The sequence below is a fragment of the Panthera pardus genome, unplaced genomic scaffold (assembly GCF_024362965.1).
Source record: "Panthera pardus isolate Hobbes unplaced genomic scaffold, ASM2436296v1 HiC_scaffold_19, whole genome shotgun sequence".
Taxonomy (NCBI): domain Eukaryota; kingdom Metazoa; phylum Chordata; class Mammalia; order Carnivora; family Felidae; genus Panthera; species Panthera pardus.
Window position 1 is genome coordinate 5,562,191 of NW_026526754.1, and position 14,028 is coordinate 5,576,218.

Sequence of the window (14,028 nt, forward strand, 5' to 3'; positions counted from 1 at the left end):
GATGGTGGGCAAAAAGAGCCCAAAGCAGAGGGAGCCTTGACAGCGAAGCCAAGAAGGTGTGAGGTAGCTTGATGTGCTCCTTGAAGTATAGCCAGCTTGGGATGCTCAAAGCCATACTCCAGATGGGCGCATAATGTGAGCTGAAACTGCTGGGTGAGTAGGGACCTGGTCCTCGAAGGCTTTGATGGCCATGTCTAGAACTTCAGACATTATCCAAGTGAGGACCAGAAAGCCACAGAACAACTTCAGCAAGGCAAGAAGGAATGCACAGTACACAGAAAACCACCTCAGTATCTCTATGGGGAAGCCTCTGTGATTAAGTAAACCATCTCATGAGGTTGATAGACATTACAGAATTGTCACAAAGGTTCCCTCAGGCATCCAGATAGATATGCAGCCATCTTGCTGAAAACCTGTCCCGTAGGAAGGGCTTAGTCCCTCCATTCAGTAAGGGACAAAATCCTCCTATGTAAGCTTCGCTCAACATCTCACGTCCTTTAGTAGAGTTTTGAATCCCACTGCATAAAATAGCATGGTTTAGGCAAACTTGGATTTCTTCATATTTTACATGGTATATTTTATATAGTCAGAAGTTAAAGATTAAAAGAAGCATCAAAGATAATTTAATTTGTTCTTTCAGCTGATGCTTGAATCACTCTTGTCACAGGTTGTTCAGGCTCTGAATATGTATAGTGATAAGGAACTGACTATTGGACCCAGTAAAAGAACCAATCGGGCCAGTGGGGACAAAGGGAAGACTGGAACAGAGCAGGGGGCAAGTGGGTATTCAGCTCTTAGGTGGCTGGATGCAGGGCAAGTATGCCCAAGTAGTGAGTGACTATTGCACTTGGAGCTTGGGAAACTGGTGGAAATCTCAGTGTATCAGGGAGGGTTGTGTCTACACCACAGGAGCCGCATTCTGAGAAGTCAGCGTCCATATCCCTGGGATTCAGGTGCAGAAGCTGGAAAGTGATGAAGTCAGATTAAGTATTAGGACAAATAGGCTGGTTGAATCAAGATATCTGAAGGTCCAGACTGAGAGTGGAGGACTATGGCTGCATGTTGATGGCAGGTGGAGATTGCAAGCACAGGATTGGTTTAGCAAAAGCCTAGGAGAAAGACCATCAAGTGTGAGAATCTGCAAGCCTGGTTTATGACTGAAGTCTGTAGAGTGAAGGTGTAAGACTTAAAGAAGCAGGTGAGCCTAGACAGAGCTTAGAGGAATCCAGCACAGGAAGGAGTATTTGGGACCAGGTAGAACTTCATTCCCATTTTCATATGTGGCCGATTGTGATGAGTGGCCGATTGTGCAATGCCATGTGCCAGGTACTGCTGCCATAGCAGTGAGCAGGACCAGGCTTCACCTCCACGAGCTTGGGGGGGGGGGGGTGCCTTGCCTACTAATAGCATCTATGGATGATATTGGCAACATGCAGTCTTGGTTTCACTTTAACCCCCCTGGAGAATTCTTTCAATGTGGAGGGTCCTCTCATTTCCTGCTGCTTCTTCACTTTTGAACGTATTATATATGCTGGGCAAAACTAAGTTGTCTGACAACACGAAGAAATGGCATTTTAGTGGGGGTGGGCAGGTAGGCTTATTGTGCGCTGCAGCGAGGGTAAGGGGCAAAGGATGTCCTTGAACTGATCTTTGTAGGAAATTGCAGAATGAAAAACAAAGGACAGATTTTCAAACTAGATTTCCTCTCTGAGAGAACATCCTGAGACATCGCTATTAGTCATAGATACATAATTTAAGGGTTCAAAAGAAGTGTCAGAAAACAATTTTCATGCCAATTTTTCAAACTCAAAATGGAGGGATGAAAAATATGGAAGGCACTGAGGTCGTGGACATGCATATTTTTCAGGCTTAATGCCCTGATGTAGCAATTATAAAAATCTGGTAATTGGGCAGTTACTTTGTCAAGATACCTGACTGGTTAAATCAATTTGGCAGGTGAGGGTCTGTGAGCTTGGTGTTGAGCATTAACTCATTAAATAAGATTTTTTAAGGCATATTTAACACAGGAACACCAGATTCTTGTGTCGCTTATAGGAAAACTTCATGAAAGAAAACCTCAGAGAAAACCAAGATTAATTTAAATCAACTTAAATTCTCTCTCTCTTCCCCCTCCTCTCCCCACCTCCACCCCCCACACGCACAATACATGAACACACACACTATTAGGAGAACTATTTTAGCTTTACTGGAATAGCTAGTCATTGAAATCAGGACCACGATGAAACACAAAGTGTAATAGCTTATTTGCAGGTAGAAGGAATCTAAAAAGACAATGAATATCCAGCTCTAGGTATCCACTTGAATAGTGAGCACTTTACCCTCAATACCTCTCAAACTAAGCCCACATTCTCCTAACACAACTCTTGTCACTTCATGTTTTCCCAAACTTGTAAATAGTACTAACATCCACATAGCAGATCAGAGATCTGGGTATCATCCTTTATACCTTACCCTTTCTCCTCTCTTTTCAAAGCAATGTCTATGTTCTATACAGTCCAGTTCCTGACATGGACTTCTGAGTCTGTCTACACCTGTCACCACTCATGACCAAGGTACCATTATCACTGAATCAGACTGTCGCTACAATTATCAGCTACTGCGTTTCCTTCTTGTTCTCCCTTATTTTCAAATCCTCACGCTATAGCTGCCCAATGAGCCTTTTTAAATGTAAACTTGGTCATGTCCCCCACCTGGCCCCATTGCTTAAAAACACTTAGTAACTTCCCATTACTCTTAAGAAAACAACCAAAATACTTAATGGACCTACATATCCCTTCACAATAAGACACTAACTTATCTCTAGACTTAGTGAGGACTCTCTTTTCTTCCTACCTGCATTAGTACCCATTCTCCCTGTAAATCCTTTGATTTCCCTGGTCCTCTGTCTTTAAGGCCGCCCCACGTGTCTTTCCCATTGCATGGAATGCTCCTATTCATTCCTTAAAGTTCAAAGTGATTTCTGTATACTTAGAAATCAAAATTATGTCTATAGGAAGTTTTCCCAGAAGCCCTAGTCAAAAGCAAGCTCCTATTATAAGCCTCCTTTTATCATTTTTGTTGAAATTATTTAATGACTGTTTACCATGCTATGACTGTAAGTTCCATTCATTCAAGAAAAGATGTGTCCTCTTAACCAGTGCATCCTCAGAGCCTGAAGTAGCCTCTCAAACTGAGTACTAAAAAGGCATTTGTAAAATGGGCCAATGAATTCTTTGTGTGGCCTTTGGTCTCTTGGAATCACAATGGATTGTACCCATAAATCAGATGGACTCAAGGTAAATGTGAGTTTCTGAGCCTGGATCCTAAAGATCAACTTTCCAATTGTAGATAGAAGAAAAGAAACTGAAGATTTTGGCTGAATATAGACATAATTAAAATGAATTGTTGCTGGTATAGCTGCTAAAGAAGTGATTTTTGTTCTTGGCATTTGTAAAGAGAAGTAGGCTATCCAGAACAAGAAATGTGGCATTTCTGTTCCATTCTGTACTGACTGAAATATTTCAGTCATATCTGAGATCTTACACATTTGAACAGTCCAGAGGTTGGAGAAGAGGATGCTGAGGGGGTCTGGAAACCATGGAAACCATGAGGTATTGTTGAAGTTTCTGGGGAAATTCTTGGGAACTCTGTTCAAAAATCTGGAGAATTCTCATGCTTGTAATGAAAGTGTCCTAAGTGTCCTAAAAGAGAAAAGGAGGCATGAGCCTCTGGGTGAATTTTGGATGGAGCCAGATGATGACTCTCTCTATAGGAGAACAGTTTTGAGTAAACTTCCTGAAATGTTAAAATGGGCTGTGCCCAAAACCAAAAGAACACTCTAGGAATCAGTATTGTCAGGTGGTAGAGTGGGCAAACCTAGAAATTTGTGAGGTTTCTGCCACTTGGTCTAACCAATGTAGACTGCCTGTCCACATAATGCTCACATTCCAGGCTTGTTGGGGATCAGCAGTATGGGGGCACTAGTGTCCTATTTCACTGGCATTTATTTGGGAAGACAGTATGTTTCTGGACTTCTGCTGGACTCGTTCACAAATGTGGACTGATCTGTACCACACCACAGCTCCATAAAGTAGATATCTATCTCTATAGTCCCTATGTAGTAGAGGATGAAAGGGAAATTTAGCAAAGTTAGGGGACATCTTCAGAATAGCAGGGATGGCAAATGAGCATTCTCAGGTCCATTTTTTCTTTTTATTTCACGATCCTATGCCACTTTTTCAGAATGATACTTCAAGGCCCTTAGGACTTATCTTCTCCAATTCTACATACTGGGCTTGACAGCAAACATGGCCAGCACAACTGAGAAACCTAACCGCAGTGAAAATCCATTTTCACAATTGCACCAAAAAACAAGGGTCTTCAGACTGGGCCATTTCTAATCACCAAATGTAGCTGATATTGCAGAGAATGAAAAATAAGTAATAGTGGCAGAATATTTGTGATATACAGGATGGCATTCTAATTTAATATTGTATTCATGTTTCTAAGAGGTAACAGTACCAGATTTGGCAACTAGGGAGGTTGTGACTCAAGTCATTGAAGGGGAAACCTGGAAAATCATGATCAAACCTTCATTATGCTCATAATTAGGCTAAAAATAAGAGCATACGGCAGCTATGGGAACACGTGCACTGCAGATATTGGATTTCCAGTAGATAAAGTTAAAGCAGAATGAGTATGTGAAGTCATATTATTGTAGGTGGAGACAGGGAAGAAATAGATGGAGTTAATAACTTAATGCATCTGAAAAAGTAGGGAAGCTTTGCAGTGATAAATAGAAGTAGAAGTAGAAGAAAATAAATGAATAAATAAAGCAAAGAATAAATGGCCAATAATGCCAGATACTAAAATCCTAACCTGCCATCAAACATAATAAAAATACGGGAATGGATATGTAAGAAATAAAAAAGGCAGGAATGGAACGCATATGGCAAAAATGAGGATAAGAAATATCTCGGAACTGTGTAAGAAATCTCTAATTAATTGGTGAGAGACATGTAGCTCATAAAACCCTATGAAATTAGAGTGCAATAGGGTAGCCCCCAAGGCATTGATTAGACATTCAGAGCAACCTGAGAGAGTGCCATAATATAGCAGAAAAAGAATGGAGATGTTATAGTATAGAGAATTTTTTCTTCCTGCAGGGTGAGAAATGGAGAGGGGTATTTGAAAGAACAGAGATGGATTTGGGGACCATGCTATTGGGGTTAGAATCCTGGCACTCTGATGTGAGGAAGGTGTGTGCCTTTTGCCAATTTTCCTAACCTCTGTAACCTCAGGATTTCCTCTGCTGAGTGGGAATACTAATGCTCACTGTGGTGTCCTGTTGTGAGCATCAGATATGAAAACTGTGTCTAAATGGCCTGCCAAACAGCTCCCCACACGAAAGCTATTTTGATTGCAAAGTAGGGTGGTGTAATGGAAAGAGCCATTACAAAAGTGAACTTAAAGGGAAGGGAGGAAATTCACTTTGGTTGAGCCCTTGTGGTGTTCTGGACACAGGTACAAATGAATTCTTTTAAGCCTCGCAATAACTCTATGACAGTGACACTAATGTCCCCAAATTTCAGAAGAGCAGAAGGAAGTGTAGAACGCTTAAGTGAAATGTCTTTGGTCTCTCCACTAATAATTGGTAAATATGGAAATCAAGCCCCAGTACCTGAACATGAAAGTCCTGTTCTTTGCGTCATGCCAGCCAATTAAAATGGACGAACCATTTTCATCTGTCTGGTTCAGATGCCTGAAGGCTGTGACCCAACTTTAACTATTTGGAGTCCCATGTTCTTGTCTTAAATTTGAAGAGCTTTGTTTTTACCTCCAGTCCGTTCAGTGGGGAAAGACCTTCAATTCATAAGGTGTCTTGGGGGTCTATGAAGTTGAAAAACGACCCCAGCTCCAGCTTCTCCATCCCACTAAATATGCCAGGGGCAGAAGGTACCAGGAGGAGTTACCAAGACTTCAGACACCATGTCAGCAGAGGAGGGAAGCAAAAGACTAGAATAAAGAGCCCTGAGCAGGCTCCAGTGCCCCATAGTCTATCCCGTTCAGCGAAGAGATCTTTAATTTAGCTAGAAGACTTCTGCCCCAGAAGGACATGGGCGGCCCTTAGAAATATATTCTCAGCAAGGGAGGTGTCAGAATGGATTCACGAGAGGCATTCATGCCTCACAAATCACCCTGAATATTTCATGTACATTAAAAAATTAGTAGACAAAACTGGAGCGGTGGTGTATAATTTACCTAGGCTTGTGAGATGTTTTGATATGGAGCAGGGCGGAAGATTTATCTGTGGGCACATGAAGCTGCACTTGGAGCAAAATGCACGGGTCCTGCGTTAGTGCCCATCGGAGAGGGTAGCAGAAAGAGCCGCATTGTGGTGAGGCAGTAAATACGGGCTCAGCAAAGGGAAATAGTATCTTCATTTTTCTTTATTTTCTGCAGCGTGGATTGGTGAGTTTCTGCTCTCTGAAGGACGAGATAGCATTGCCCCTGTATGAATGAGTTTAAAAGGCATAAACAAGGGAGTCTGATGGCCTAATTTGGAGGGGTCCAGCGGGAATCTGCCTCCTTGTAGATAATGAGATCGTATTTGGAATAGATATGCCACCAAGTGAGAAAATGAATTTAATAGAAATATCACTGCTATTTACAACTAAAGGAACATTGGTGAAATATGCTGAAAAGAGAATGAATTCGTGGCCTGGGACCTTTTTTATGTTTGGAAAAGCACGTAATATGTGACCCTCATCCTTTGGATAAATGTAACATGAGTTTATAGTAATTCAAACCTCTGAGTTATATTTAGCTAAGGTTGAAAGAGTTTGAAAATTCAGCCTTGAGCTACATTTACTGGCAGTAGAATCAGTGTCTTGCATTCACTTTCTACCTTTCTAGGTTCTAAAATTCTCAGAACTTGGCACCAGTCTCTTTTTCTCAACAGAGGATGTGCCCTAGAGTTGGTGCTACAAGGACACTGGTTTGTCTGCAACTCTAAACAGTGACTGTGTCTTGATCAGTGATGAACAGAAGTACTTTACTATGCCTTCTGCTAACAGAAAATCACACAACTATGTAGAACTTTAGTTTTTTTCTTCCTTTTGGCCCTTTGGCTTTCCTACACACAGGCAGAGTCTTCCTCGGAGACCTCACGTTGATGATGAATTAATAATTTATTGGCATATACTTGCAGCACACACAGATTAATGTCTACTCATGAACACTAAAGTAGGCGTGTTTATGGAACAGCGCTGAACTGGAGACTGTGTGCTCCCAGCTAAGTGAATGCTGGTCTCCCTGGAATCTATTTACTTTGTAAACTTTAGGAACCAGAATATATAGTAGCCAGTTCTTTCTTATGATTGTAGATAGGAGAGAAAATAGACACGGTGGACCAGAAAGAAAAGTTGGATGGGAAAGACTGAAGATGGTCATTTGGGGCATGTAATGATCAATGCTCAAGAAATAGTCTGTGTTTTTGAGCTACCCACCTTCCTAGGGCACATTCCCTGCTGCTCCATTTGAATCAAACAACATACCTATAACACTTATTTCCATCTTGCAGGTGAGCAAATGATTCTTGGTGTTTTAATGATTTCTCGAGGTCACAGTGTCATCAAAAAGCATAATTAGGTTACGCATATAGAGTTGACTAGCCCCAAGCCCAGAATGCTGAGGCTCAGCGGCCTCAAAGAGGTGGTACCCTAGGAAGAGTCACAACCAACCATCCAAACAGGCTTAGGAATTTGCCCCTCCATTCCAGGTACCTGATTTCCTCTCTCTTCCCCAGTGAGAACCCCAGCCTCCTTTTATGGATATAGGAAATAAAATGAGATGAATGAGCTGGAGATTTAAATTGTTATAAAACTATTAAAGAGAAATCTGTCTTAAGTTATCACCTAAGGGGCCCGTAAAAATTGTTCGTCATAGAGGTGGATTTTTAAATAAAGTTTGAACAAAATTACCCTCAGATCCCTAGGGATGCTGCTAAATAATCTTTTCAAACAGAGGGTTACACAGCGAGGTGACCTTCTTGCCTCACTGCCTGCAAGTTTTATACCAAGATATCCTGTGTCGAGCAAGGCTCTGAAGAATTCTCATTCCCTCTGTGGATACTTACGTCTCCTGGGTCTTCTATTATTTTGCCCAAAGCAACACATTAATCTTGGGGGAGGAGGAGTCAGTGCTTCCTGCAAATCTGGGGACTCACCTGAAATTTCCATCCTTGAAAATCCAGTATCCTTTGAAGAATCTTTACCTCAGCACATGTCTGCATAATAATCTCTTAACCTCCCATCTCTAATATATCATCAGTCCCTTGCGTGAAAACCTGTCATGCTGGCCCTGGCATTCATACTACCCTGTCCTGTCTTCTGCACCATTTCCTGACTGTCTGTATTATTTTGTACTGGCCCCCACGTACACTCATGGTAGAAACCGCCTCAAAATTTACCTCCTATGGTAAGATTTGCTTTTATTTATTTTTTTTTTATTTTGAGGGAGAGAGAGAGAGACAGGAATATAAGTGGGGGGGGGGAGGGTGCTGTCAGAGAGAGGGGAAGAGAGAGAATCCCAAGCATGCTCTGCAATGCCAGCACGGAGCCCAATGTGGGGCCTTGATCTCACAAACTGTGAGATCATGACCTGAATGGAAACCAAGAGTTGAATGCTCAACCGCCTGAGCCACCCAGGTGCCCTTCTATGTTAAGATTTTCTAAACCTAGTGCAGAGACAGATTTTTGCCTCCTTATGCCCTGTACCTGCCCTGCCATCTACACAACGTGCAGGTCTGTAATTGCCCATGACTGAGTGTTTAAGTCTGGGAGAATCTTGAAGGCAGGCTGTGGCTGAAATATCATTCCCCCCTCCCACACTTAGAGGAGTTTTGATGCACCATAAGGAGAAAGTAAATGTTTACTGAACAAAATACAAAGGAGTGGCAGAATGGAAGGAAGGTTTATTCTGGAAAGGCACTTGGAGACTTCCCTATCCCCAGAGCACACCTGGCAGTTCCCACTTTGCCAGGCTGTGGGACATACTTCTCCAGTGGTCCCAATCTTCCCAGCCCATCAAGACTCATCTGCATTGTGCTTCCCTTCTGAGCCCATCTCATCTATCGACTCTAACTTAGAGCATCTCAGTCACTGAGTCAACATGTATGGACTGTTGATGGGCGTGGACACTGATAGGAAAGAGAAGCTTCAGGAAGATTTGCATTAGGTGAGGCAGTTTAAATGGAAAACATCTCTCCTTCTTGACCTAATTTTTAGTCATCCTGAGCACAGTTATAAGATGGAATAGAGTGGGGATCTAATGATGTCAGCAAGAAGGTGCAGATTGGCAAGCATCATCTCCCAGGTGTGGCATGGGGCAGAATTGGTGGGTCCCAGCTAACTCCATGACAAATGTGTTTCCCTACTGAGGGCCCTGGAGCAGTAACCCCATGTGCCCATTTCAGAGAGTGCCTATTCTCAAGTATGTCTTTTTTCAAAGTGAGACATTCGAGATTTACCTGAAAGGTGAGATTTACATCCTCAGAGACAACCAGAGACAACCACAGAGATTAGCCCATCATCTGCCATTGTCCTTCTGGAGGGAGATATTTCACATCCTAGAGAGTTCACGCTGGATGAAAACCACTTTCCAAAGTAGTCAGTCCAGGTATGCAAAGATAAAGAATACCCAATGCATCATTCTGTCTACACTTGCCTAAGAAGAAAATTGTTTCTAGGCTGCAGGAAGCATAATTGTTCTTAGTCTCGATACCACATTCTATCAGGATGGGGCTTTTGTCAAGAGCTCTTTATGACCGTGATTCCATTAAGCTTCCCTCACACCCTGTTATAGAGGAAATATCTTGCTTCCGTCACAGATGGGCAAAATGAGGCTTAGAGAAATGTGATGCTTCTACAGAGGAAGTAGGGGGTGGGGGTTGATCATGACCTCTGATTACTAGCTTACCTGGCAACCCGAGCTCAGCTTCTCTCCCTGCATCGTTTAAAAATCTCCACAATCAGCCAAAAGATTTATATTTTCTTATTACCTTAGCAGCTTCTTCTGAATAAATCTTTTTTTCCCGGCACAAGGAATGAATTTAAAGGAATATATTAAATATAAAAAAAAAAGGGCTTGCAAAGCAAGGTTCTACTTTGACCCTAATATCTCCCTCAGATTTCCTCTTGCACACACACGTCCTTATCAAACACAATTCACCTTCTCTGGAAACAGGCTGAGATTGGAGTCATGGCCAAAGGCGGGAACAGAGGTGTGAGCATTATCATAGCAAATAACAAGCAAGTGGATGATGGCTGTGAGGGATTTCAGATGCCAGACCACTAATTGCTGAGAGTTTTCCAAGAGTAGAGGAATTTGGGTAAATTATAATTTTTAATACAATTACATTAAGAAATACGTTTTGAAGAATGAATTTTAAAAATTGAGGTCACTGATGTTTTTGCATTTCTCTCCCATTAGAGGGAATAAAAACAAGCTTATTAATATCATAGCCTCATGCCAGATCATCCTCTTGGCTCCTGAGATTTCATACATAAGCTCATTGGACATCTGGAAATCAGCTCCATGAGCAACTTTAAAATAAGTACCTACATATTTAAACACACACTTGTGATGGGCACACTGCTTTTCCTAAAAAGTGGAACACGTTTCTTACACGAACTTAATCTCAAAAGAATGACATAGAAAAGCGAAAATAGTAGGCTTTTTTTGTGTGTGATATTCTAATTTGATTTAAAATCACTCCCAATTCAAATGAAAAATAACTTCTTTGAAAAAAGTGCTTTTGTCTCCCTGATGAGAATACACAATCACTTTGAGGAATTTGAGAGCTGCTGCAAAAGTAAAGAAAACAAAAAGCACACATCATCTCACATCTTAGAAGTAGGTGTTAATCGTTTGGTAAATTCTCTCTTTCTGTCTTGACTTCATTTATCATTTTTCCCCACTTAACAGGTATCATAGTGCACATAGAACTTCATATATTTTCTTATATTCCTTTTAAGATTCTCTGATACTGATTTCCCCATGTTGAAAGAAATCTTCAAAAACGTTTCTAATAGCTAGTCAAAGTTTTATCATATAGATACTTCTGTTCCCTTACATTATCAGTTTAGGCTCTTAAAGAACATTTAAAATGCATTTCTTAATGACAGAAGGGTATGAGCAAAGTGGGTTTGAATTCCATTTGGAAGAAGAGCATATGGAATCACAGAATTTTCAAGCCAGAAGACGACCACCTGGCCTCATTCAGAGATCTGAAAATCCCAGCCTAGGGGAAGGAGACTTTTGTAGGTTTACACTGTGAAGGAGCAATGGAAGAATTGGAACTGGAAATCTGTTGATCTTTTTCCCAGCTCCTCATCCTCCCTGTGCAAGGCATTTTCCTTCAAGAAGGATGATGGCTCTTTCTGCTCTTTGAGAAAAATTGCTTATGAAACCAGCACCTGGGGCCCCACAGGACATAAAGAGACTGAATAACGAGTCTATATAGGAAGGACACCTGTTGTTATTTCAGGCTTAAACAAGGTCTTCCGCCAAACCAAATCGGAATGATGCTCAGAGAACACCTGGACTAATGGGCTTCAAAAAGTTTCCGGTGCCAGGAAAAAAAAAAAAAGTTTCAGGTATCAACATCAGAAAGATTACTGACGATGCGATGTTCTGAAACTCCCCAAATCTCACATGCTTCATACCTAAATGTCTTCGTTACGATGTTTGGGCACACATACTTAACAGTCTTAGAACCTTTGTTGAGAGCGTATCTGTTGTACCTCCCAATTAGGTAAGCAGCGGACAGAAAGAGTTCCATCCTCCTGGTGCTATGCAATCAGAGAACAGGTAGGAGAGAGCTGATAAGACCCTTCCCACTCAGAAGCCTGGGACAGGGAGAGGAAACACAAGAGCTGCAGGTTTGTGTTTTTCTTAAAGTTAATCGCTAAACAACCAAGAAAGAGATGGAATGGATGGAGTGAGGGAAAGAGAGAGGGGTGGATGAGAAAGAGAAAAGAAGGAAAGAGCCATGGAGGGGGAAAAGGATGAGAGAAAAAAAAGATGGAATGTCTTTGTATGCTGATCATGCTAAGTACGTCAAATATACGTGCAAAGGAATACTGGCTTTCTTAGCCTGTCGTTCCCTACGTTCCCTATGGGGCTTCCTGAAAGATCAGTTCAGAGCTTAGTCTACCACCAACCCCCAACCCAGCCCTATTCTCCCTGATTGTAGGAAAGGAAAGCTAAATGCAGGTTTGAGGGGTAGGGGCGAGGTGGAGTGCAGTGTTCTTGGATGTTATTCTGTCCTCTTTGGTGGAAAAAGGGGAGAGGGTTCTACCTCTCTGTGAAGCCAGAGAAAAGATGGGGTGGACCAAGACAGTCACCTGTGAAGACTGGGAAGGCTACAACAAAAATCTCCATATTGAAGTCTTAGTAGATTTGCCGACCCGCCCTTCAGTTACCAAGGCAGGAAGGCTGGCAAACACAGAGGGTCCATGATGTGCTGATACTTTCAGGTAGATGAGTATGGATACCCCTAAACCTCCTCCTGAGTTCTTTTGTCCTGAAAGTTTTAGCAGGTAGATTCTACATTTGGTTGCAGCCTGAGGGTTAGTTGAAGTAGTTGAGATGGATGAGTGGCCGGGCACCGGGGGAATGTACCAAAAACATGTCAGTTTCCGCATCTGTAAAATAGGAATATTTTACCCTTCTCTTAATGTGATTTAAGTATTCAATTGAGCTAAATAAAATATTTAGCTTAAATTTAATATTATGATAAGTGTATGTATTAGGCAGTGTTCTAAAGAGATCTATTATAGGGGACTGGCTAACATGATTATGGAGGAGGGCAGGTCCTAAGATCTGCAGGGTGATTCAGCAAGCTGGAGACCAAGGAGACTGATCGTTTAGTTCTAGTCCCAGTCTTAACACCAAGACCAAGGAGAACCAATGGTGTAGTTCCCATCTAAAAGCCAGCAGACTTGAGATCTAGAAAGAGCTGATGTTTCAGCTCAAATCCCAGGCAAGAAAAAAACCAGTGTCCCAGTACAAATCCAGTGAAGCATAAAGATTTTTCTTATTAAAGAGAGGGTCAACCTTTGCTTTAGCTGGCCTTCAACTGATTGAATAAGGCCCACCCTCATTAGGGAAAGTATCTGCTTTTTTCAGTCAACTGATTTAAGTGTTAATTGTATTGAAAAGCATCCTCACAGACACTGCCAGAATAATGTTTGACCAAATACTTGGGCACCTGGTAGCCCAGTCAAGCTGACATAAAATTAACCATCACAATATAGTACCTGGCATATAATAAGAATTCCAAAATGGCAAATATTGATTATTTTGATTATTTTGATTATTTTTAATATTTTGGATCATTTCATTTTGTGTTATACTTCCTTTAATGAAAATGCAAATATATACTAAGCAAATGGATGACGATAGAAAGGTGTGGTTTTAATAGCACCTTAATTATAACCTACAGTCCGGCTAGATCAAGTTTTGCAGGTTACAACCATGAAGGTTTAAGCATTTTGTCTACTAAAATATCATACATGAAAGATTTAGAGAACTTTTATAATAAGTTTCATCCATGAGTCAGTCACCTGCAAAACATACTTTGGAAGGTGTTGGTGAACAACCTCTATGCATCTCTACTTACAGATATATGACTGTACATCTGGGTCTGCACAGATACTCATACACACAGAATCCTAAAAGTTTTTGGTAAGTTTGGAATAATTTAACCAACTTATGAATGTAATTAAACGTTTCTCCACATAGTGTGTTGGAAGAGACAGCGGTTTATACAAAGACCATAATCTAGAAAAAAAATTATTTTTCAGAATGGAGACCAGGTCCTCAGGGCAAATGGGACATTTTGCTTGTCAGCAAAATAAATTTATTCTGAATTTATGAATCGATAATAAGCCACCTTCTCATAATGATTAATGGTAATTAACCTTTTAAGGTTCCATCACTTCCTGGCCATCTCTGGCTGACAGG